This window comes from Balaenoptera borealis, assembly GCF_965194805.1.
Source record: "Balaenoptera borealis genome assembly, chromosome: 5".
Lineage (NCBI taxonomy): Eukaryota > Metazoa > Chordata > Mammalia > Artiodactyla > Balaenopteridae > Balaenoptera > Balaenoptera borealis.
Window position 1 is genome coordinate 79,991,750 of NC_138862.1, and position 27,286 is coordinate 80,019,035.

A 27,286-nucleotide genomic window follows, 5' to 3' on the forward strand; every position below is an offset into this window, starting at 1 on the left:
TTATTAGGTGCCATGCCTGTTGCTAGGAGGTGCCAGGAGTTACCACAGCCTGTGAACACCAGGTCTCTGCTCCCTGGGAGGACACAGAGCCTGGAGTGGGAAGGTCCTGGGGGCTGAGTGTGAGAAGCAGGAGCTGGAATTGATTCCTGGGTGCTGGTGTTTTTAATGCTGATTCGCAGGCAGACGTTGCATTTTTCCTGGGCTTCAGTTTCTCCAACGATACCATGAGGGAGTTAATGTTTTCCATATTTCTCCTCTCAGGGCTGGTGCAGTGGTGGCAGGACTGTACCTGGGGAATTTTGGAGAGGGTGCCCCAGAGGAGCTGGAGCATTGTTGTATGTTCCACGCGGCTCTGCGGAGTGTCCTGCCCGTGAGCTCACCTTGTCAATTCAGGGAGGGCCTGGGGAGAGACTGGGGTGGAGTGGGTGTGGGGGAGACTCCATATTCCCACTGCTTACAGGCTTGAAGTTGTAGTGGTCAAACAGATTTGGCCTGGCACATGCCATAACAAAGAGACCCTCCCTGAGTGAGTCACTTCCTTTGGGGAAACTCCCTTCACCCGAACTTGCTCCTAGAGGGCAGGGACCTTGACTCAAGGCTGCTCTGGGTACAGAGCTCAGCTCATTCTGGGCACTAACCGTGTGTCTAGGGTGTGTGCTTTCCTCCCGCAAGGAGCATCTTAGGATGAGGAGAGACTGGTTACTCGCTCCATTTTCTCAAGTTATAAAAGTGTACACCAGTCCACTCTTTTGCGAAGGATTCTCAGTGTGTTCTGAAAGTTAGTGGGGTGGCTGCAGCTTCAGGGAGGGTCTCCAGCACCGTGGGGCAGTGGAAGAATATTTAATATCTGAGTACTGGGTCTGTGCTGGGAGAACTTAGGTGAGTCACAGACATCTGTACATAGCACTTTACGGTTTAAAATCTTGCACGTACATGATTTTGTATCATCTTTACAACAGCCTTCTGCACGTGGCATAATTTCCCCATTCCATCCCATTTTATAGAGAAGGAAAATGAGTCTCGGGGAGCTTAAGGGACTGCAGGGTCCCAGGGGAACATGGCAGTGCTGAACTTGGATATGTCTTGCCAACCTCAGAGCTTCTTTCCACAGATGTTCATGTTATAGCCTAGGCCCCAGGTTTCCTCTCTGGAAACAAGAGTATTGGACAATCTCTGCAATCTGGTCCCATTCTGACATTTTGTTGTTCTGTGGAGTGGGTCATGTGCATTTTCTCTCTAATGCTATGTCCTTAGCACCCGAGTTTAAGATTATACTGCCAAGCTGTGAGACAGAGAGAGACTTCAAAGGAAAAGTGACATGATTGCTATCACCTTTGGAGGGTGGGGTCAGAGAGAGAGAAGGGGATTGGCTTAGAGCCAGACCAAGGCAGGATGAAATCTTGACTCTTCCATTTCTTAGCACTGAGACGTTGAACAAATCACTCAACCTCTTTGAGCCCCGGCTTCCTCTCCTGAATTTTCAAATTGGGGCAATGACACCGATTTTGCAGATGGATGGTTGTGGAGATCAAGTGAAATTGTTTTAAAAAGGCTGATACACTTATCACCTGTTAGGTAGGTAGTGGTGCTTATTGAAAGTTAGTTCCCTTATCTTACTTTCATCTGGTAGATATGCATATCAAACCTGGTGTCAACAACAAGGATTTGCTTAATTTCTGGTGGTCATGACAGTATAGGCTGTATCTATTGAAAAGGGACCTAAGACTACTGGCCTGCCTATCCACTGGTGTGTGCCCAGGGGCAAAGGAGAACAAATATGCATTATTTGGTTGGAGCTGAGAGCGAATGGACACAGCCAGAAGTGCCCCTGTATGTGAAAAATAATTTTGGGGACCATTGTTCACCTTAGATCATGTAAATTATGCACATTATTCCATAATATATCCATGTTTACTTTGATACTGAAATAGTGTTTAAAACAGTACCTGGCATGTAGCCAAAACTTGATAAGCATTTGTTGACCAAGTGAATTAATTTTTGAGTAAAAAATAATGTTTGCCATCAGTGGATGGACCTAGAGACTGTCATATGGAGTGAAGTAAGTCAGAAAGAGAAAAACAAATATCATACATTAACGCATATATGTGGAATCTAGAAAAATGGGACAGATTATTTTATTTGCAAAGCAGAAATAGAGACACAGACATAGAGAACAAGATATGGATACCAAGGGCGAAACGGGGGGTGGGATGAATTGGAAGATTGGGATTGACATATATACACTATTGATACTATGTATAAAATAGATAACTAATGAGAACATACTGTATAGCACAGGGAACCCTACTCAATGTTCTGTGGTGACCTAAATGGGAAGGAAATCCAAAAAAGAGGGGATATATGTATATGTATAGCTGATTCACTTTGTTTTACAGTAGAAACTAACACAACATTGTAAAACAACTATACTGCAATAAAACTTAAAAAAAATAATAAAATAAAATGTTTGCCATCAGGTAAAATTGATGTTCCAGGAAGATGAATTGTACTTGACAGTGGCCTCCAGCATCTGACTGCATAGCCTCGCACACCCACCCCGAGGAACACGAGCCCCACAAAGATTCACCCTTTTATCATACAGTTGAGAAATCTAGGTTCACATCTGTAAAGCGATAAGCCGAGCTGGTCTAAAACCCAGGTCTCCCGAGCCCCACCCCAGGCTCATACAACTAAATGTTCAATTCTTCATCCTCACGTTTCAAGATCTTCAAGCTTTTGGTTTCCCTACATCTACTTCTTTGGTTCCTCCATACAGTACCTAGAGGCCAGATTAAATGTGCTAGGGCTGTCCTTTGCTGGGGCTGTGTTTCACAGTTGTGACAAACACTTTGTTTGACCATGTTTGTTTCCAGAATCTCCCGTACTAATTGTTTGAATATTTATGAAGGGCTTTATGATGGTTTTGATGATTTCTTCCATTTTTGTCTCAAGAGTATTTCAGTAAGACAGCACATTAAAAGGATCATACACCATGATCACGTGGGGTTTATCCCAGGAATGCAAGGATTCTTCAATATATGTGAATCAATCACTGCGATACACCATATTAACAAACTGAAGGATAAAAAACATGATAATCTCAATAGATGCAGAAAAAGCTTTTGACAAAATTCAACACCCATTTATGATAAAAACTCTCCAGAAAGTAGGCATAGAGGGAACCTACCTCAACATAATGAAGGCCATATATGACAAACCCACAGCCAACATTGTTCTCAGTGGTGAAAAACTGAATCCATTTCCTCTAAGATCAGGAACAAGACAAGATTGCCCACTCTCACTGCTATTATTCAACATAGTTTTGGAAGCTTTAGCCATAGCAATCAGAGAAGAAAAAGAAATAAAAGGAATACAAATCAGAAAAGAAGAATTAAAACTGTCACTGTGTGCAGATGACATGATACTTACTATACACAGAGAATCCTAAAGATGCTACCAGAAAACTACTAGAGCTAATCAATGAATTTGGTAAAGTAGCAGGATACAAAATTAATGCACAGAATTCTCTTGCATTCCTATACACTAATGATGAAAAATCTGAAAGAGAAATTAAGGAAACACTCCCATTTACCATTGCAACAAAAAGAATAAAATACCTAGGAATAAACCTACCTAAGGAGACAAAAGACCTGTATGCAGAAAACTATAGGACACTGATGAAAGAAATTAAAGATGATACCAATAGCTGGAGAGATATACCATGTCCTTGGATTGGAAGAATCAACATTGTGAAAATGACTATACTACCCAAAGCAATCTACAGATTCAAGGTAATCCCTATCAAACTACCAATGGCATTTTTCACAGAACTAGAACAAAGAATTTTGCAATTTCTATGGAAACACAAAAGACCCAAATAGCCAAAACAATCTTGAGAAAGAAAAACGGAACTGGAGGAATCAGGTTCCCTGACTTCAGACTATACTACAAAGCTACAGTAATCAAGACAGTATGTTACTGGCACAAAAATAGAAATATAGATCAATGGAACAGGATAGAAAACCCAGAGATAAACCCACACACATATGGTCACCTTGTCTTTGATAAAGGAGATAAGAATATACAATGGAGAAAAGACAGCCTCTTCAATAAGTGGTGCTGGGAAAACTGGACAGCTACATGGAAAAGAATGAAATTAGAACACTCCCTAACTCGGTATACAAAAATAAACTCAAAATGGATTAAAGACCTAAATGTAAGGCCAGACACTATAAAACTCTTAAAGGAAAACATAGGCAGAACACTCTATGATATAAATCACAGCACCTAGAGAAATGGAAATAAGAACAAAAATAAACAAATGGGACCTAATCAAACTTAAAAGCTTTTGCACAGCAAGGAAACCATAAACAAGACAAAAAGACAACCCTCAGAATGGGAGAAAATATTTGCAAATGAAGCAACTAACAAAGGATTAATCTCCAAAATATACAAGCAGCTCATGCAGCTCAATATCAAAAAAACAAACAACCTAATCCAAAAATGGGCAGAAGACCTAAATAGGCATTTCTCCAAAGAAGATATACAGATTGCCAACAAACACATGAAAGGATGCTCAACAGAACTAATCATTAGAGAAATGCAGATCAAAACTACAATGAGGTATCACCTCACACCGGTCAGAATAGCCATCATCAAAAAATCTACAAACAATAAATGCTGGAGAGGGTGTGGAGAAAAGGGAACCTTCACGCACTGTTGGTGGGAATGTAGATTGATACAGTCACTATGGAGGGCAGTATGGAGGTTCCTTAAAAAACTAAAAATAGAACTACCATACAACCCAGCAATCCCACTACTGGGCGTATATCCTGAGAAAACCATAATTCAAAAAGAGTCATGTACCACAATGTTCACTGCAGCACTATTTACAATAGCCAGGACATGGAAGCAACCTAAGTGTCCATCGACAGATGAATGGATAAAGAAGATGTGGCACATATATACAATGGAATATTACTCAGCCATAGAAAGAAATGAAATTGAGTTATTTGTAGTGAGGTGGATGGACCTAGAGTCTGCCATACAGAGTGAAGTAAGTCAGAAAGAGAAAAACAAATACCGTATGCTAACACATATATATGGAATCTAAAAAAAAAAAAAAAAAAAAAATGGTTCTGACAAACCTAGGGGCGGGACAGGAATAAAGACACAGACGTAGAGAATGGACTTGAGGACACGGGGAGGGGGAATGGTAAGCTGAGATGAAGTGAGACATGGCATGGACAAATATACACTACCAAATGTAAAATAGATAGCTAGTGGGAAGCAGCTGCATAGCACAGGGAGATCAGCTGGGTGTTTTGTGACCACCTAGAGGGGTGGGATAGGGAGCATGGGAGGGAGACACAAGAGGGAGGGGATATGGGGATATATGTATACATATAGCTGATTCACTGTATTATACAGCAGAAACTAACACAGCATTGTAAAGCAATTATACTCCAATAAAGATGTTAAAAAAAAAAAAGAGTATTTCAGAAAGGAGCATCTGGGGGTTTGTGGGAAAGATTCCAAATCTGGCCTTGTTTCTGAGGAGAGAAATTGAGATCCAGAGTGAAGAAAACACCTCAGCCAGATGTAATCCCAAGATGGCAACCTGAGCTAATTGTGTTCCTTTTGGGGACCTGTAGCAGACAGGTTTGCCTGCTTGTGCACAACCTTCCTGAAGCCTCATCTGGGAAATCTTCCAGACAGAGCCATCCAGTTTTGTTAACCTAGCTGCCACCTTTCCCAAGATCTCCTCTTACCACCGTCCCAACCATTTCTTTTTTCTTCTTTTCACCACCCTCCCTCCCTCCCCTAGATCTCTTCCTCTGCCCAACATTTCCTTGGCTGTCAGAACTTGTTTCCTGTCAGTTGCCTCTCCCTAAGCCTAGATCCACCCCAGTGCAGTATCCTTGACAAAACAGTTGTGGTGATGCAACAGCCCAAGGTGTCAAAGCCATTGGGTAATTCAAGCAGGGGAAGGGTTTCTTCTGTCTAGAAAGACAAACACGCACACTAAGAGAAAAGCTAAACAAGGAAGACAATTTCACATCCCCTGGTCTCTTCCCTGCTCCTGGGCCATGATCCCATAGCCTTTGTACCTACAGTGGATCCTCTCAGAGCACTGGACTAAGAACCCACCTGACTTAGAAGGTGTGGCAAGTTTGAACACCAAGGAATAGACCTTTGTCAAGATTTCAACACACCCCTGTTTTGCCTTTTCTGTTTGTTTTCCTATCAGCTGCACCCTAGGCTCCTGCTGCTGCAACGGCCCCAGTAGTGACTCAGTGCCTTGGATGGGACATTGTTCAAAGGGGCCTGTGGGTGCAGCAGGCAAAGTCTCCGCCCAGGAAACCAAGCCCCTGAGGTCACCTTCCCTTGAAGGTGCATTCATTCAACACTCAACACTTGGTAAGAGCCTGCTATATTCTAGGGATTGTGCTTGGAGCAAGGGGATGGGGCGGGGAGGACGCAGAGATGAATAGAAAATGGCTTCTGTTCTGCAGGATCTCACCGTCTAGTGAGAAATCTGGACATACAGGCAAGCATCACAGGCTGCTGTGATGATGGGACTCTAACTTAGGTCTGAATAAAGTTCTAGAAGCCTCAGGGGAGTATGTGACCAACTCCCTCTGGGGGTCTAGGAGCCAATGACCCAGGAGGTGACACTTGATTTATAACCTGAAGGATGAGTAAGGCTTCTCCAGACAGGTGGGAGGAAACAGGGTGTTCTAGCCAAAGGGGCAGTGTATTCACAGGTGGGAAGGCTGAGAGAGCAGATTGTTTTCTGAGAATATGGGGTTCATGGAGACTAAAATCGGGGCTGTGCTGGGGAGAGGTGGGAATGGGGGAGGTGTTGCTGAATAAGTTGGTTGGGGCAAGATTGGATTTTTTTTTTTTTTTAAATATCTTGCTGAGGAGTGTGGCCTGTCCTGAAGGCACCAAGGCACCAAAAGAGGTTTTGGAGCAAGGGAGAGATGCGAGTAGATCCATGTGGCAGTGGCAGCACCTCTCTTCCCCAGTCGTCTTCCTGCTGGGGATCCACACTCTCAGGGTTCATCTCATCTATATTCAGCCCTACTGTCCTCAGCCAGCAAAAAGACAGCTTTCAGCACCAGCCCCTCCCCAGAAAGAGCCTCCCTTCAGATGACTGACTCCAGGGAGCTGGAGATGCAACCGTCAGTCTTGGGTAAGATGTGGAGTGGTTAGGCTAAGAGCTTTGGCTTCAGACAAGCCCTGGTTTTAAAACGTGACTCTGCCTCTTATCAACTCTGTTGTCTTGAGCAAGTTGTTTCGCTCTTCTAAAGACTCAGTTTGCCCTTTATGAGATGGGCTTGACGGACAGTAATGCCTTCCTTGTTGGGTTCCCTTGAAGAGGGCCTGATGTGTAGTACATGGAAGTGCTCCATCAACTGTATCTGCTGTTGGTCTGTCCAACTCGGCTATCAGTCCCTTAGCCATGTTACTTATCACATCCATGTGACTCTTACTGCCCTGAGACCCAGGCAAGGAGGCCCCAGGTTCACCTTTGAGGAAGATACCATGGCATATCACAAACATGAAAACAAATAAATCTGAAACAGGCGGCATGGGCTCTTCTGTCATTCAGAATCTGGTACTCAGAGCTGACACAGCAAGAACCATAACCAAATACATCAGTTCTTGTGACAAACGTCAGTCAGGTCCCCAGATCTTCAGATCTTTTGCCCTATACTGCTTTGGAGAACAGGGAGGATTTGAATGGTTAAAGCACTTAGGTAAGAGAAATTAAACAATTAATTAACTTGTCACATCCCTCCTCTCAGATGGCATAAACATAATAGACCCTTAATAGAAAAGTGGTGCTGAGTGTCCGTTTTCCTGTTTCTCTTTATGCTCTAATTCATGACTCTGGTAGTTCTGAATTAGCATGAGTTTCCAGCAGTTTTACATGGCAGTTGAGGAATATATTGCAAAATAAACAATTCATATTACTCTCAAATTTGTGTTTATGTAGGTTGAAACATAATCTCTCTGACAAGTGTGATATAGATTCATAACATTTGCAACTAAGCGGGCATTAAAAGCTGGCATTTTCAGTAGTTTAATTTTTTACAGAAATAAATAAAATTTGATTAAATTAAAAAATTAAACTTTAAAATTAGCTTTACTTAAGTAATTTTTATTTACAATGTTAATATCTATTAATTATAACTTATTTGTAGTTTACTTTTTAACTGGAATTAATAATTTTTGATATTTAAGATGTTTTTGAAAATGTATATGGGAAGTACTTTTAATTTTTAAATGTATTACATTTACTTTCATGTACATTTTTCATGAAATTATATTCAAATGTTATACACTTTGAATACAATTAACAATTTGTTCTGTAATCCTTTAGATCAGTGTTGTCCAGTAGGACTTCCTGCTATGATGAAAATGGTCTACATCTGTGCTGCCAAAATGGTAGTCACTAGACACACGTGCCTACTGAGTATGTGACATGTGGCTACTGCAACTGAGGAACTTTTACTTTAATTTTAATTTCTATTCAATTTTAACTGATTTAAATTTTAAATATCCACATGTGGCTAGTGGCAATTATATTGAACAGCACGTTTTTAGATCATTAAAAATGAGAACCTGTCTAGATAATAGAAATAGAAAAAGCACAGGAGGACCTAAGAAAAGATGAAAGTTTGAGGAGAGAAAGAAATAAAGAGGTGGTCTGCCTAATTCTTTAAAATAGAAATAATGAAAGTGAACAAATTGACTTGTACACAGAAAAGCCTACTTAAGAGTAGGTGGTGGACTGAAAAGTTAAAAAGCTGGAAAAAAACAGCAGTTGATAAAATACAACAGAGACAAAGCAAAGCTAACATTTGCTTTGAATATTAGTATAAAGTTTTTAGATTAATATTATTTAGCCAGTACTTAGCCAAACATGATGGTGCTTTTCATGGTACAAATGGATCAATCTTTCCAGGAAAATTTGTAGATCTAGTAAAAATTATTAGGAATGAGGAACTGGGATGTCTCAAACATAGAAGACAGATTAAATAGTAACAAGAGGAATTTTCATTATTTAGTATGGCGATTTCAAAATGAGACTATTAATTAAATGGGTAGTAAAGTGCAAATATATATATATATAAAATTTTATAAAGCAAATATCATCCAGTACAACTAGATGGCTTCAAGGGCAAAAGTCATGAACAACTAACAATTATTATATATGTCATTGAACTATGCCAGATAGGAAAATAAAGAAATCAAAATTAATTTCCTTGGTTTTACATCCCTTGTTATAAAGTTCAGGTTTTGATTTAAGTAAAAAAATAAAAAGGATTTTCAGCTTTTGGCATTTATTTAAACAATTGCCTTTTGTATGTCTTCTTTGATGAAATGTCTATTCAGTTCCTTTGCCCATTTTCAAATTGGATTAATTGTTGTTTGCTATTGAGTTGTAGGAGTTTCTTATGTATTTTGGATAATAGCCCTTTAACAGATACGTGGTTTGCAACAATTTCTCCCATTCTGTTAGTTGCCTTTTCATTTTGTTGATTGTTTCCTTCACGGTGCAGAAGCTTTTTAGTTTGATGTAATCCCACTTGTCTATTTTCCTTTTGTTGCCTGCTCCTTTGATGTCATATCCAAGAAATCACTGCTAAAGCCAATGTCAGGAAGCTTTCTTCCTATATTTTCTTCTAGGAGTTTTATGGTTTCAGATTTTATGTTTAAGTTTTTAATCCATTTTGACATAATACCACTTACATGAGGAATATAAAATAGTAAAACTCATAGAAGCAGAGAGTAGAATGGTGGTTGCCAGGGGTAGAGGAGCAGGAGAAAGGGGGAGGTATAAGTCAAAGGGAACAAAGTTTCAGTTATATAAGATGAATAAGTCCTAGACATCTACTGTACAGCATAGTGGCTATAGTTAAAAATACTGTATTGTATTTTTAAAATTTTGCAAGGAGTGTAGATATTATGTTAAGTGTTCTTATCACACATATAATAATAATAACAATCACCATAACAATAATAATAATAAATAAGAATAGGAAAAGAAACTTTTGGAGGGAATGGATATGTTTTTGACATGGAGTGTAGTGATGTTTTCATGGATGGATACTTATCTTCAAACTCATTAAATTGTATACATTAAATACGTGTAACTTTTTATAAGTCAATAATATCTCAATAAAGTGGTTCAAAAAAAAAATGATTGCCAAAGGCAAGTCTATAATGACTCTAACATGGATGATAAGAAAAAAAGTTTATAAACTGGGATTCTACCCCAAAACCAAAGCACTCTCTGTGCTATATATGGTTCATAGTTTAAATTTGTTACTGGAAGATGAGCCTCGCTTGGATCCCTTAAACATGGTCTCCCTTAATTTTTAAGCTCTCATGCATTTTGAAGGGCATTGAAATCCACACATTCATAATCTTTCCACTCTTCATATACAGGCATCACTTTGCATGAGGCATTTGTTACATGAGAGAACTCATGTGGTCTATCCAGGGGAATTATATCCATACCCATATGTGCATCCATATCGATAGCTATGGGTCCAAAGTCTTTCTGACTTTCAAGTACACAATTTCAAACTTGTCACCAGTGAAAGAAATCTAAGCTGGACCTGTGTTTGAAGATGAGGGTTCGGAAAAGATCATGTCTCATGTTTAACCTCTCCGAAATGGTTACTGGGTGCAGCATACCTCATGTTAAGGTGTTTTTCTTTTTCTTTTAAGTATCTGATGAACATACTTTTTTTTATATTATACAAATACATAATACCATGATTATGGAAATAAAAAGCCACCCACAAGCTTACTATCTTTATAAATCATCTATTTCCATTCTTTCCTGTCTTTTCCAAAAAATCATATTTTCTCACAGTGTTGGACATGCAGCACAAATATAATTTTGCATTCTAATCTTTGTCATAGGCACCACACAACGAGCGATTCCAATGTGGTCTTTATAATGACCCATTTGAATGGCTTCAAAATATAACTTTAGTGAATATATTGTCATTTATATCAGCATTTCGAAATTATCCTGGGACATTGATGTTATCTCCAATTCACTTCTGTTACCAATAATACCTCTTTGGGCACTTTCCTGCCATCCCTTTTCCTAGGCTTGGATTATTTTCTTAGAATAAATCTCCAATAGTGGAACTATTGGGCCAAAAGAGATGAGACCTTGATAAAATTGTTGGTTGTTACCTCCTTTAATGTATTTATTTTTAATCAGAGTCTTCCTCCCTCATTTAAGCAAACTACCTCACTAGTTCACCAAGTCACTAATGAACTAGCTCAGTGTCCCAGTTTCCTGGTCTGTTCCTTTTCACATCCAACTGGTTCACAGAGTCCCTCATATTTGTTCCTTTCTGACAATGAATCTCTGGTTCACATATTTCTACACAAATAAGTTGCAGTGATAATTTTTCCCCCTGAAGCTTGATCTCTTCACAGATCTATTGTCTGGTTTCAAGGAATTACCCATCTATAAAAGTGTCCATGAGACACAGTTTCAGTGATTGTGAAAGGGGTATGCTGATAAGCCAGGTAAAGGCTGGGCTCTTGGCCATCTGCTTTTCTGCCTCTTACCAATTAAGTCTCTGCTTAGGCTCTGTCACCAACCTGTTCCACCAGCTCTTGCCAAAGTGCAGGCAACCATGTGAACATGGGCCTGAGTACTCACCATGTACCCACTCTACCTAGAATTGGCCTAGATCTCACGAGGGACTCTTTGGACACTCAGATTTAATCTCTACCCTCAAGAACCCTTTGAAGAGATAAGATATATATGCTCTAAGGATATGGCTGAGAGCCTATGGTTCTATAGAGGTTCAGAAGAGATGGACAACATTGTGGGCCCTAAGCTGGGGCTAGAAGGACAGATAAAATTAGAAGAGGCAGAAAGGAGTACAAAGGACATTTAGTTTGGAGGCATTAATTTATTCATCATTCAGTCAATAAGCATCGACCACATAGCAGGCTCTGGGCTAGGTGCTGGGCATACACAGATGAGTTAGATAGTATCCCAGTTCTTCAGGATATCACAATCCCATAGGAGAGACACTCATAAGGTGATCATCAGCATATGGTGTAATGCACACTATCACAGAGAAACTGACAAATCAATGGTCATGCAATGGCCAGATCTGCCGGGGAAAGACAAAAGGAGTAACAGAAAAGGAAACTTCCCTCCAGACCAAAGGGATCTGGAGTGTTTTATGAAGATCACATGAACAAAATAGAGTGGAAAGAAGACCCTGCTTTTAGCCAGAAGACCTGGGTTTTCACCTGACTCTCCTTCTTTCCAGCTGTGTGATTGGGATCAGGTTCCTCAAAGTCTCTCTGGGCCTCAGTTTTGTCACAAGTAAAATGAGGATCATGATACTTCCACATGAACTGTTGGGTGATTGAAAGAGAAAGGAGGAGATAAAGGGCCAAGTGAAAGAACTTATTTTAATTATTATCATCATCATCACATACGAAAGCACTTTGGAAATTCTCTATCCCAGTACACATGAGCAAAGCTACTGGTGTGATGACTTAATTAGCACCACGATTACCTGCTCTTGTCCTCCAGGCACTGGCTTACATCTGGAAACAGAGAGACTGGCTATGAATGAGCATGGTTCACTCCTGTCACCCACCACATCTTTTTGCTTTGCGTAAATCTCACCCCGGAAGGCCTCAGAATGTTAACTTTGCATCTGTAAGTCCTCCTGAGCATGATTATCAGCACTTTTTTTTTTTCTTTAAGGAAATTAAATCATGTGGAGTTCACTAAACCTAAGGATATTTAAAGCGCATGGAGCGTTGGCCACATGCCCAGGATTCACCTAGTCACCCAGGCATTACTGCACAGGCCATTGATTTCATAATTTCTCACAAGAAACTGTGGCAATAGCCAGAGATGACAGAGGTGACAGATGAGTCAAGGAGAGAGGGTGACTCAGAGGCAACCATCTTAGCCCTGCCCGCCACCCCCAACTGGCAGCCTTGAGTGTGCTGGCTTCCATAGAGATTTATACTTTTGTTTGGATGTTGCTTTAAGGAGATTAAAGGATCTGTATTCCTGGAAGCCTCCTTCCTCATTTCTTCCCCAGGGTCCTTCAGACCATGCTCCAGTTCATTCCTTTGTAATGAGAAGAACTCACATTCCTTGGGAATTTATTCTATGCTGAAAATCACACTCTGTCTTTCACACCCATTGTCTTATTTACTCCTCACCACTACCACACAGGTATGATGGTTAACCTCAACTTATAGGTGAGGAAACCATGGCATAAAGAAAGTAAGGAACTGGCTAAGGTGAGTCCAGGAATACCTGGTAGAACTGGATGTAGATTGTCTAACTGCAGAGCCCATGCCTCTGACCGTTCTGAAATTCTGCCTCTTTCAGGCAGGAAAGCCTGGAGCTCCCATGTCACAACGATAATCTCGGTCACCTCTGCTGTGAGTCAAAGCTGAGGACTGTTTCAGGATTGGTTTCTCATAAAGCTAGAACTGCAGAAGAGAGGAAATTAGCTGAAGGATGTTCTATGCAATCTTCTTCCTGTGCAGGCAGCCAGAGAAAGCCTGGCTCTGGGAACATGTCCTACAGAGCTCCTGCTGCCAGATGGAGGAGGCCCGTGGTTTACCTTCGTAAGGAAGAGAGAACAACATCTCTGAAAGAGGAAGAGCCAAGTTTAATGACTCTCTTTCAGACTCCACCTCTCTGATTCCTTGTGCAACACTATTTTTCCCTTGAGAATACGTGATCACGTTTATCACCACAAACACAGCTCTCCTCATGCCTCCCATTGTTGAAGGACCTCCAAGAATGATTTCTCTTGGCCCCAGTCAGCAGTCTCCAAACTCGGCTGAGCATGGGGCCTCACCAGTTAAAAAGATTTATAACTTGTGTGCCCATATTGATTTATAATATGTGTGTATGCATGTGCGTCAAACCATGCCAATGTATTATGCACATTATAAAAATAAAGCAAAAATAGAAATGATAAAAGGAGAGATACATAAGAATTAAAGAACGCTTTAAAATATGTGTTAATCTTCATAACATCATACTGTCTTTTCTACCATCCCAAGACATAATCAACACTGTAGGTGGGGTTCATCATTAATCACAGGAATGTAAACCCATATTTCAAGCATTCTTCCTGATAATTTTAAGGGTATTTGATTGATTGATTGATTGATTTGCCTACCGCTTGTTATATGTGATTAGCTCATCGTTGGCTTTAACCCCTGAAATGTGGCCAGTGGCAAGCCAAGAATAGGAGAAAAATCAGCTCTGCCATTTTCTTGTTGTTTGCTTGTATTTGTTACAAGAGTCATTCTCAATCCATGAGTTCTTTGCAGGAATCTTTCAAAACCGCTTGTCCATTTCGTGAAGATTTATTAAGTTAGATCCAGGTAAAGATTCCACAAATCCAAAAAATTAGCTAAATGAGAACAGCAGTGTGGGTACCTCATGGACACTCTGGGGCATAGAATCCCGACCCTTCCCTCAGAATAACCTTAGTTGGAGATGTGACATGGAATCATTTGACTTATGGATCTGACATGGGTCCCCTAGTCAATCTATAAAGGAAATAATAGGAATTTTAACTTCTTCTATGTAAATAAAAGTAAATATAAAAGAAGATTCCAATATGATTTCACACCCTCCTGGGGGCATGCACTCCTCTTTGGAAACCCTTGTACCCAAATCAGAGCCCTCAGCCTTCTGAGACTGGTGACCTACTTCTTTAGCCATGCCTCCAACCATTGCTAACTCCACCCATTCCCATGATCACCCACACACTGCACTGTACAAACACACGGGGCTGGACATCTTTTTCTGAAAACTTTCTTCCCCTGAGCCTTTGCTCAGAATGTTCCCTCTGCTCTCCCTTGCTGGCTTTTGAAATTTTACTCAGCCCTAGTGGCTCACCTCAGCCTCCACCTTCTGTGGGAAATAACAACAATATCAACTGACATTTATTGACTTCTTACTACATGTTGGATGCTGCATTATCTCATTTAACTTTTACAACAATTCCAGGGGATACGTACTATTATGAGAAAGCTGAGGAATAGAGAATTGCCCAAAGCCACACAGCTAAGAAATGGGGAAGCCAGGAACAAAACACAGGGTGACTCAAAATTCCCACACTCTAGCACTGTATGTGTGTTTTAATTAGATTTTATTTGTTTGAGCAGGTAAAGTGTACACTAAGCCCTCCCCCTCTTCCTGCTAGTGGGGAGCAGGAGTTGTTCTCTCCTCAAGTTTCCAAAGCAGGATGTTTGTAAATATCGTGTGGTACTTACTTCACTTTGCCATATGTTGCTGTTATGTGTGCTCATCTCTCAAATCCCCAACTATACTGTAAACTCTTTAGACAGGAACCACTTTGAATACTCCACAGCACATAGCAGAGATGTAGTAAATGTGTCCATTGAGTGGATGAATTAATGGGTGGATGAAAGAATAAATGGATGAATGGAAAAAGCAACAAAACCAAAGGTTCTAGGTGGGTGTGATTGTTTAGAATGTCACTTGATATTTTCCTGGTGGCCTGAGGTGCAAACTACAAGGATACACGTGTGTGGGTCTGTAACATATTACAAAGATTTCAAACTAAAATGGAAGACAAAAGTTCCATTTCCCAAGACTTAGAAAAGCACTTAAGAGCTGTGTTATACTCTTTAATGTATATTTACTGGTTGATAAAGACTCAAACCTATTTATGTAATCTAACTTTCAAAAAAACTGAATGCAGTAAAAAGCTGTCACCTTACAAACCAGCACTTGCTATATTGCATGACTGGAGAAGGACGTCTGGGCAGACCATTCTAAAGTTGACAGTAGTTAACGCAGTTTACGGAAGAAACTTCCGCACATTTAATCCTGAAAACAATGAGCTCGCACACTTGTACACATACACACACACACACACACACACACAACCATACACCCCACAGTTCAGGAATTTTTTTCTCCATTTTACTGATTCAGAAACAGGTTTATAGAGGTGAAGTGACCTGTCCAATAATCACATAGCCAAGAAGCAACAGAGCCTGTAGCCAGACCCAGGCTTTTGGACTCAAATCCCTTAATCTTTCCCCACTCTGCTTCTCAAACACAAAATGAATCCTAGAATGTCAGGCATTTGAGCCATCAGAAACTCTTTACCCTGGGCATAGAATATATAGCCTCCGTCTGGGTGTCTTTGAAATGCTGTTCCCTATAAGCCTGCGGTCTTGAGGATTGTTCATGGCAGGGAGGGACCAGTGGCTTCTAATCCCTACATGACTAAACAGAAGCTTAGTCCATCTGCGATAAACATCCCTTCCAAGGGCCACAGGTGCACACGACAGAGCTAGCGTCTTTGTTTCTGCCTCAGGGCCGAAACCATCATAGAAGCATATCATCCTCCGCTAAGTCAATTAATCCTTCCTTCCTTCCTTTCTAAATTTTCTTACTAATGTTTGACTATGTTCTTATGTGGAGGTGCAATACGCAGCAGCCTGACAATAAGCTGCACAGTAAAATGCACAGGCTGCCTGCATCTACTGAAGTCAGGGAGTAGAGGGAGGGCTTCATTCTTAGTCCTCGAGGGCTGCAAGAGACAAAAGCAGGACCCAGTGCCTCAATGCCACTTTTCCCACCTTCTCTGAACATGGCATCCACACCAGGTCATATGGCACCCGTGGGCTCCCTTGAAAGAAAAGCCATTAAAGCCCCCTTCAAGTACATCCTGTATATAAAGGATAGAAGTGGGGGTCGATGCTAGATTTATTTCGGGGAGTCCCTAGAGGAAAGGGATGAAAATTAAAGGCAACCAGCCTCATAAGGCAGAGCTTCTTGCCAGAGACGTACAACAGAGAAATGAGTTGTCTTCTGGAACAGTGAGCTTGTCATCACTGGAAGCATTCAAGCAGAGGCCGGACCATGCCTCCCTGAGAGTGGTGTATAAGCATATATTTAGGGAGTAGCAGGTCTGGCTAGATAACTGCTAAAATACCCCTTCCAGCAACGGCATTTTTTGTGCCTCCAAGTACGGCCCACTTGTATGCTTTGGGAGATGGGTTCAGACAAAGTGCATCTGTTCCATAATACTTGGCCACAGTACAAGCCTGCTGCCTGGTCACGAAGCATTTCATAGGCAGCTGTTACCACACTTATTTCAGAAATGCGGTGAAAAGGGAATTCAGAGACAGGTGAGGGACCTGCCACCACGTGAGCAGGTGCCAAGAGGCCCCCCAGCTCCAGAGCTGCCCAGGGCCTGGGCCAACACTCTTCTCAACTGGATCTGAACTCAGTGATTTCCAACCCTGAGCAATGATCCCAAGACCCCTGGGAACGCCTTTGAGTTTTCCCCTTCTAGGTTATAAAGTCACACAAACTCAGTATTTGAATAGTCTTTGAAGTCATGGAGTCAAGCTCTCTGGAATCCACAGGAAAGTAATGATTCCTGCTGACTCTGATTGAGAACTAGAAAATGGAATGAGCCCCAGGGAATCCTAAGAAATTCTGTCTGGGCTCAGGGATAAATAGGGCAAAAGTCACAGCCGAGTCTCCTGTCAGCTTGTCCCCAGGAAACACTGAGCCAATCTTTGTGGCGGGAAAAGGCTGAGTTCCAGGAGTGGGGCAAATGTAATAAAGTTTGTTAAGGTTGCAAGCATTTGGAGCAACAGGAGACAATAATGGCACAACTAGGAGCACTCTTTCTCTTGAAAGGTCTTTGCATTTCACAGATGGGGAAGCAGCAGGATCTAGGAGAAAGCAATGAACTGAGAATCAGAAAACCTGGGCCACCACTGACTTACTGTGTGATCTCGGGAGAACGCTTAACCTCTTGGAGCCTCGGTTTCCTCACGAGGATGACAATTTGCGCCCAAGCTTGATTAGAGGATCCATGAGGTGAGGGATGTGAAGCACTTAAACATTAGACAGATGGGAGGTGCTAATATGATCATGCCTGCTTCGTGTGCTTTTCTAAAGCAAGTTGATTTTTTTATTATTCTCCATTTCCAGATGTGGAAATCAGGGCACAGAGATACGAAGGGATGTGGGTCCCGTTCCTTAGTGCCAGGACCGAGAGAAGGGGTCTCCCTACACTGGGAGGGCTCTAGTGCCTCCTCATGGCCTGGCACGTCCTCTCTTTCTGAGACTGACAGGGTTCCATACCTGTCTGGGGCAATACTCCAGACTGGGGAGATTTCCTTCTGTTCAGCTGCGTGAGACACACGTATCCTGGCAGGGAATCAGGTAGATGGCCACTTTCACGTCAACTCGGGAGCCCTGGCACCTACGTCTCTTCTCCACACACTCCCACTGTCCGCCTTCCCCCACCCCCTGCTGTTGGGATGGTCTCTGCTATTGGCCAAAGGCTGCACCCTCCGGTGCTATCTCAGATCAGGAAGTAATCTTTGGTGTCTGTCTGGTTCCCTGCCTCAAGGAAGGTCCCACCATCATCTACACTTTCTAACAGTCCCCAAGGCCTTCTCTCTTCTGCTTCTCCACCAACGTGGCCTCTTCTGCGAAGTTCTCTAACCATGGGTTTCCCCAACATCCCCCCGCCCGCAGGCTCCCCCTCACCATCATCTTCATTTCAGAAAATGAAATAAAAAAGAAATTCGAGTGACTCATCAGTCCACATGGCAGGAGGAGCAGAAGCAGAGAGAGTGAGTCTGTGGGTCCAGATAAGCATGTCTGCAGGCCTCTTGCCTGCTTCCCGTGGTCTGCTGAGCTTCACGAGAGGGAAGATAGAAAAATCCGGGCGATGCCATATTGTCTCCGAGAGCAGCTAGAGTGAAAATGAAGTGTGACTGCCGCCTCCCCAACATGCAGGGCAGCTCCTGCTTCACGGGCTCAAATGTAGCTCAGCGGCGGGCCGCGCAGCCTCAGGACAGATGCTGCCGTGGTGGCCAGCATCGCGGAGCCTCAGCTACCATCCCGGCCCAGGGTTCCCCCAGGCCTCGACGCCACCCTCCCTGATGCCTGGGGCCCACTCCATATCAGGCCCCCTGGGGACACAGCAGTGTCTGCTGGGGACACTGAGCAGGGAGCCAACACGGGGTGACTTCTTGGGAGCCCACCATCAGCCCCGAATTCTACGCCTGTCGGCTGGCTGGAGGCCTGCTAGACGGGGGATCATACCAGGCAGAGTGTGCTTGATGGGGAAGAGTCAGGGTGGGTGGGACTCAGCCTCTCCATCAACAAGAGGTGTTCTGCTCTAATCCGCTTTGCATATGGGCATCTGCCTGAGATTTCACTGGCGGAAAAAAAAAAACAACAAAATGAGAGTCCACTGCGATTACAAACCAAAAAAAGCAAACAACCTTAAAAGCCCCATCAGTCTAGCCCAGTGTTCCTCAAACTTGAACATGCCTCAGATCTCCTGGAGGGCTAGATAAAACACAGATGGCTGGCCCCCTGTCCAAAGTTGCTGATTCAGCATTTCAGGGTGAGGCTGATTCAGCATTTCAGGGTGAGGCTGATAGTCTGTATTTCTAACAAGCTCCTAGGGGACCCCAGTGCTGCTCTTCTGGGGACAAACTTGAAGAACCATGGATCTAGCCCAAATTTTCCCTTCAGAGCCAGGATAGGTGATTCCTCCAAGCTTCCTTAGCAAGTTAGAGATGAGCTAGAATAGCCCCCACTCTCCCACAGGCCCTCCCTGCCTTGTCCAGGCCTTGTGCATCACACCCTGCACCTGCTCCAGCATGACAGGGCCCTGGACACAGAAGGCCAGTCTGGCCTGGGCTCTCGGGCTGCTTTATCCCTGGGACGATGATCAAAGGGGAGCATTCCTAGCCCGGAGCCCATGCTCAGAAGGCCTGTGTCCCGCATTCGGGGAAGTTGCATCATATCCCCAGGTCATCAGGATGCTTCCCGTACTTCACTTATTCAGGCCTTCACTCCTCATTGAGCTTTCCATGACCTCATCCCTTTGTTCTTTCACTCAACACATCCTGATTGAGACTTTCTAGGTGCTGGGTGCTGTCCTACATCCTGAGACACAGAGACTTCTCAACCTGAGAGACGGGTTCCTCTCTGCTCTCAAGGACTTTGCAGTCAGAGTGGAAAAATAAGTCCAATCAAGTTAGTACATCGTGAAGGGGAAAGAAGGGAGTGCGTTGAAAGGTGAATGAAGGAGAGGAGTGGGGAGGGTTTCATCAGGTGGGCAGGATGATGTTAACAGACAAGAGGGATGGGCATGGGGTAGGGAAGACATATTCAGTGTAAGGATTAAACAATGAGAAGTATTTATTGAGTATTTGCTCGCTGTACATCGATCGCTTTCCGTACTTCTTTTATCCTCACAACCATCCCTACAGGAGATGCCATTATTAAATCCTCATTTACAGACGAGGAACCTGGAGCTCGGAGAGGTTATGCAACTTCCCCAAGGCCCCACAGCTACTCAAACTCAGGTTTTCTGACCCAAGAACCTGATCTCTTAACTACTGTACCATCTCACCACTCTCAGCAAGGGAAAGAGACAGCTTGCTCCTGTCTGGAGGGAAGCAAGGAGTAGGTTTCTGGAAGCACTGGACAGGTGTGGGGAGTAGATGGAATGCAGTGGGAGAGGTAAGCTTGGGCTTTGTTTGTTGAGGGGCTTGACTGCCAGGGAGAGGAATTTGAATGCAACTCCGGAGGCTGTGAGGCCACTGAAGGATTTTGAGCCGGAGGTGGGTACACGGCAAAACTGTGTTTAGGAAAATTGCTCTGATAGCAGCGGGCAGATTGGGTTGGAGAAGGGAGATAACTGGTGACCAGAGTCTACTGCAGAATCTCAGAAGTGAAAAAAATGAGGCCTGGCTTGGGGAGGGTGGCAGACGTGGAGGGAGACTCAAAAGAAGATGCTCTTCTTACCACTGTTATTACAAATATTTTTTGACTCCTGACCACAGGCTTTACCTCTATCAACTCATTTAATCCTAATAGCAGCTTGTACATCTGATCTCTGCCCTTCTGATATTTCTTGACCTTCCTTTATCTCCACCCCCGGCAGTTTTCCTATTAGGGGATCCGGGCTTGAGACTTCTTCCTTGAAGACGAATCATGGGCTGAGACAACTCAGGGTCAAGAAGTTATGATCAGTTTCAGAACTATTGATTCTCCTCATCTTCCAGGTGAGGAAGCTGAGGTCTGGAGGGGATCAGTAACTTGTCCCCTCTGACTAGAGGTGGGAAGTCTCCCCCCCACTTTCCTCTTGCTCCTGTTCTCCCGCTTCCTGGGGCCAGGCTGGAGGCCCTGCAGCTGCGGTGGGTGCCAGATGGCATCTCAGTCATGAGGAAGGAGGGCGCCCGAGGACCCTGCGGTCAGCCCCAGGCTGGCAGCCCGTCCCCACATCGCCACTGTGGGCACAGAGACAGTGAGTGAAGGGAGCACGTGGGATAGAGAGGGCGAGAACGCGGTGACTCACGCCCTGTGTAGAGCTGCTCGCAGCTGTTCCGAGGGCATCCCGGCCCGGCTGAGGCAGCTGCCATCCTCACTTTGTCAGTCACTCTTGGCCTAGGCAGCCGCCATGCTAGGAGCAGAGGGGAGGAAGCTGGGCTGTAAATGGGCAGCACTGGGCAGAAGAGCTAGTGCCCACCAGGGAGTTCGGAAACCTCAGCTCCGCTCCCAGCTCTGCTTTTGCTCTTTCCAGCGGTGTGAGCTTGGGTATGACGTCACCTGAACTGCATGAGCCTGACTCCTCTCACGCGTTCATGGGTACATTGGAGAGTGGCCAGTAGGCTAATGCACGGAAGAAAAAATAATAATAAAGCCTCTTGTAAATCTAGAGGGGTTTACACACGTGTTTTAGTCTGTTCAGGCTGCTACAATGAAATACCACAGACTGAGTGGCTTACAAAGAACAGAAATTTATTTCTCACAGTTCTGGAGGGTGGGAAGTCCAAGGTCAAGGTGCCTCCAGCATGGTGGCGTTCTGGTGATGGCCCACTTCCTGGTTCACAGCTGGCACCTTCTCACCTTGTCCTCAGATGGAGGAAGGCACAAGAGAGCTCTCTGGAGCCTCTTTCATAAGGCACTAATCCCATTCCTGAGAGCTTCTCCTTCATGACCTAATCACTTCCCAAAGGCCCTACTTCCTAAAATCACCTTGGGGGTTAGGATTTCAACATATGAATTTTGGTACTATTGTCATTGTGAATGCTAATATTAACATCATTAAACATTCTCAAAGCAAACATGGTGGTAAAATGTTAACATCTCTGCGAAGGGTGTATTTGAACCCTTGGTGCTATTTTTGCAACTCTTCTGTAAACTTAAAATTACTTCAAAATAAAATGTTTTAAAAAATGTTACATTCTCTGTAATTACATTCTCTTTCATTCAGCCAAGTTCACCATGAGGCAGGCAAACGTCAGGAAGATCGCTGCCTCGTAGAGCTGACATCCCAACAGGCAGAGACAAATAGTAATCAGCACAAGAAATACAAAAAGTGTCCTGTTAGAAGGTGTTAAGTCTTACGACGGGTAAAAGTAGGATGGATAACAGAAGAGGGAGCAGATGTCCTAGGTTTGAGGGGGTGGGGAGGGACTTGCAGGCTGATGTATCAATAGTCAAGGTGGGCCTGACTGAGCAGACTCCAGGAGGGAGGGAGAGGAGGGGATTAACCAAGCAGATATCTGGGAAGAGCCTGTCAGGGGCACGCAGCCAGGAGGCCAGCATGGCTGGGGCAGCGTGGTCAGGCTGCGGCCACGGAGGGTCATAGGAGACTAGGTCAGAGGGTCACTGTGCAGCCACGTCCGGTGGGGCCTTGAAGGCTATTTGGAAGCCCTGGGATTTCTCTCTGAAAGAAATGGGACACCAAGGCAGGGTTTTCAGCAGAGAAGTGACAGAATCCAATGCACATCCTGCAAGGGTTATTCTGAAAATATAGCAAGGAGCACAAGGGTAGAAGCAGGGAGACCAGGTAGGAGGCGACGGCAACAGTCCAGAGGGATGGCTGCAGGGGGTGCAAAGTGAGGAGATTTGGGATCTGTATTTTAAAAGTGGAGCCAACGCAAGTTCCTCGACCCAAATTCAATTTCTAAGTCCGCTTCCAGCCCGCAAACCCTTTGACTGCACTAGAATTCCATCATCACCTCCACAAAGTCCCCTGCCCAAGCGTGGAGAGAGAGACACCGGGCTACTTTTTAAAAATAGATACAACTCTTTCAAGGGTCCTGTTTCTCTACATGATTTTGTTTTCCCCTTTTCTTTCTTTCTTTTCTTTTTTGTCTTAACTGAAATGTAGTTGATGTACAATATTATATAACTTACAGGTATACAATACAGTGATTCACAACTTTTAAAGGTTATACTCCATTTATAGTTATTATAAAACATTGGCTATATTTCCCATGTTGTACAATATAGGCTGGTAGCTTATTTTATACCTAATAGTTTGTACCTGTTAATCCCCTACCCCTATATTGCCCCTCCCCCCTCCCTCTCCCCGCGGGTAACCACTGGTTTGTTCTCTATAGATATAGAGAGTCTGCTTATTTTTAGTTATATTCACTAGTTTGTTGTATTTTTTAGATTCCAATAGTTTGTACTTTCCACTCCCCCACTCCAGTAAGGTCCCTCCCTCCCTCCCTCCACTGGTTTGTTGTCTACAACTGTGAGTCTGCTTCTTTTCTGTTATATTCACTAGTATGTCATATTTTTCAGATTCCACATATGAGTGATATCACACAGTATTTGTCTTTCTCTGTCTGACTTATTTCACTTAGCATAATACCCTCCAGGTCCACCCACGTTGCTGCAAATGGCAAAATTTCATTCTTTTTTATGGCTGAGTAGTATTTCATTGTGTGTGTGTATATATATATGTGTGTATTTATATACCACATCTTCTTTATACATTCATCTCTTGATGGACACTTAGGTTGCTTCCATGTCTTGGCAACCATAAATAATGCTGCTATGAACACTGGGGTGCACATATCTTTTTGAATTAGTGTTTTTGTTTTTCAACATGATTATTAAGCCTACGTGGAAGTTGTGACTCCCATTCCATGGCCCAAGGTTTCTGGGATGATGTTTACTCAGTCCTATTCTGTGCCCAAGTATAAGTATGGTGTGAAAGAAAACAAAAGAAAAGTCTGTCTTTCCCTCAATCGGAGGAACTGACAAACCCAGAGGCCAATCCAGAGGACAATGGAGAGGCTGGAAGTGTCCATAAAAGAGAAGTCTGAGTAAGAAGGTACCCTCCGTATGAAGTGTCTGGTCCCTTAAGGACAAACTCCATCCTTGTCACTGTACCACACTAAGACAAACGTGCATGATCTGTCATCTAGACAATCCCTGTAATCTGCTACCTGGTCTCCTGACCCAGCAATCCCCTCTCAACCCACCCTCTGCATTGCCACCAGACGCATGGTCCCCAAGCAAAATGAGGATGGCTCCTCCTGCTCTTGCCCTGTCCTTGCACCCCAGTATCTATGTTGGGCCCCAACTTTAAGGACTCTCCTCCTTAAAAACCACCCGCTGCTCTCCCAGGTGCCCTGTCCATGGAGGAGGACATTCAGTTGGGGCAGGAGGCTGAGTTCGATCTGGAGGCACTGCATTCTCTTGACCTCAGTTCCACCTCAGCACTTACAGCGCGATGCAGCCTTCTTCACTTCCTGCCCTAATTGCCGTGCAGTGTTACTGTGGGCTGTTAAACAGCTGCCACCTTCCACCCCAGACCTGGATGCCATCCAAGGGCAGGTGAAAATATTCCTCTCTTCACATAAATTGTCAGAGGAGCTTTCTGGAAGAAACATGCTCAGAAAATGTGCAGCGTCACTGGGGCCCATCCACCGGTTTTGACCTGTCCCCATTCATTGCCTTGTTCTTTGGAATTGGTCACCCTGTTGGCCTTTCCTCCCCCAACCACGCCCTTTTGTGCTTCCTTTTTAAAGTCTGTGGGTGAGGCTAAGAGTTCTGGCCTAGAATCATGGAAGAGCACAAAACGCTTCAGCGGTAGGGACCTCAGAAGCCACCCATTCTTCTCCTTTCCCCCCGCCCACCCCCGACACAAACGTGATTTACATCCCCAATACAGGAGGCATATAAAGGCAAAGTGCCTTTGGTTGAAGAGCGGTTAGGGGGGCCCAGTTTACTTGCCCCCCTCCTCCCTCCTTCAGTGGTGCAGAGACCAAGCTACCAAACCCGTAAGCCCCTAATTTGTTCAAAACTTTTCGTTTTACAAATGACGATCATTGAGGCCTAGAGGCTTATCCCAATTCACTCAGTGAGTCAAAAGAAGAGGCAGGATTAGGACCCGGATTTCCCCCTGCTCAGCTGATGTCGTTTAAAGAGCTCGGGCTTTATAGGTCCCGGTGCAAAGAGTTCCATGTGTCGACTTCGAGCCCTGGGAAGGCCGTGGCAGCTGTGTGCTGGAGTCGCCCCCTGCCCACACCTCCTAGAGCCAACGTTGCACATCTCCTCCCACCTCTATTTTCAATGAGTTCATGTTGAAAGCTTGAAATTGGCCATGGTGAGAAACTGGCAAATACTACAAATCAGGGCTTCCCCTCTCCCTCCCCCCAAGAGCTGATTATTAAAAACCACTGGTTTGGACATATTCAGTCTCCTTTACCAGGTCCTGAAATAGACCTTCTTATGGAATGTGACGCTTGTTTCTCAGTCTTTAAAGACTTCCAGGGAATAGTCATGAAATGTGAACACTCAAGGAGAACTTTGGGATGGTCTTTATCCAGAGATGACAGGCTTAAGTGCCTGAAGAACCAGTTGAGAAAGTAAATGAGCCAAGCAGCTCAGTGGAAGAAAATAAATACAGAATGGTGAGGAATGTGGTGAAAAAATCCCAAAGTGTTTAAATCAACAACAACAATGGTGTAGAGTTTGCTAGGGCTGCCATAACAAAATTATAGACTGGGTGGCTTAGACTAATTTACTGTCAAGGTGTTGGTAGGGTTGGTTCCTTCTGAGGGCTGTGAGGGAAGGATCTGCTCCAGGCCTCTGTCCTTGGCTTGTGGACAGCAGTCTTCAAGTTCACATGGCATTCTTCTTGTATGCATGTCTGTTTAATAAGGACACCAGTCGTATTCGATCCCATTTTAATTCGATTCTCTCTGTGAAGACCCCCATCTCCAAAGAAGGTCACATTCTGAGATGCTAAGAGTTAGGACTGCAACATATGAATTTGGGGGGAAACACAATTCAATCCATAATATACGGGCAGGAAAAAAACAAATTTGAAGGTCAGATCTGACCTGCTGACTGTTCCGGTTAGAGTGCATTGTCTAAATTGGGCAGGTATGGAAACTAAAGCACTGAGGGACGCAAGTGGCTCTCCAAAGGTCACAGGTGGAAAAAGGCAGAGGCAGGCCTCCAGCCAAGGGTCTTTCTTATCTTCTTATTACCTCCTCTGACCTGAGGCTATTTCACGCTGTGTGTCATCTTGACACCCTTGGAGAGCCTGTAAGCAGCCTGAGGGTAGAGATGTATCTGGTGCCCGTTTCCAAACTCCCCACAGCTTATAGCATGGGTGAAACACACAGGAGACACTCAGAAAACCCAAGTTGAGCTTTATCAACCTCAATTCTCTGTCCTTAGCAGAGGCTCCAGCTGCTTTGGAGCTCGAGGTTAACTGCTGGCTCCTGCACCATTGGTTGGCCTTAGATGCTTTGAGGCCTCTGTTTTTCATTAATGCTTTCTTACTACAGTACAACAAAGTGAGGTCAGAGGGGACAGGCAGTGGGACTTCAGGATCCTCCCACTCTTGTTGATAGTAAGAGCAAGAAGAGTCAGACAATTTGGTCCAAATCCTAGACCTACTAGAACAAACATCTGCTATAGGGCAATCACTTATTAAAACTCTCTGAGCCCTGTCTTTCTTATCTGAAAATTGGGAACTAAAAATATTTAGCTCACTCAATAACTCATTCATGTGGTCCTTCAACCAGCATCTTGGGGGGTGTTCAATGTGCTAAGAACCGCGCTGTGGACTAGGTTTGTAGTGAAAAGAGACATGGCCTCTGTCCTCATGAAGCTTGCACTTTAATAAGGAAAACGGATTGGTGTCTAATGTTATACTCTGTGGCAAAGCATGATAGAGGAAGAACTGTTGACTGAAGCAACAGGGGACGGGAAAACCTTGGCAAACTTGGGCCAGGCTGAATCTTGAAGGCAAAAAGTTATCCAGGCGACCAGTGGTGTGAGTAGGGGCTAGTGTGGTTGAGGCAGCAGAGGGATTCAAAAAAAAAAAAAAAAAAATGTGCTGGACCGAAATGTTCCCTTGTCCAAAAACCTAGACGAGAGGGAGCCAAG

General features: G+C 43.8%; 1 long non-coding RNA gene across 1 annotated transcript; it reads right to left on the reverse strand.

Annotated features, from left to right (window-relative positions):
- Positions 1-9,609: 9,609 nt before the first annotated feature.
- Positions 9,610-13,434, reverse strand: LOC309629412. Its single transcript, XR_014245066.1, has 2 exons — positions 13,346-13,434; positions 9,610-12,420 (listed from the first exon to the last, which is right to left on the reverse strand). It is a non-coding gene; the product is annotated as an uncharacterized lncRNA (long non-coding RNA).
- Positions 13,435-27,286: the final 13,852 nt, after the last annotated feature.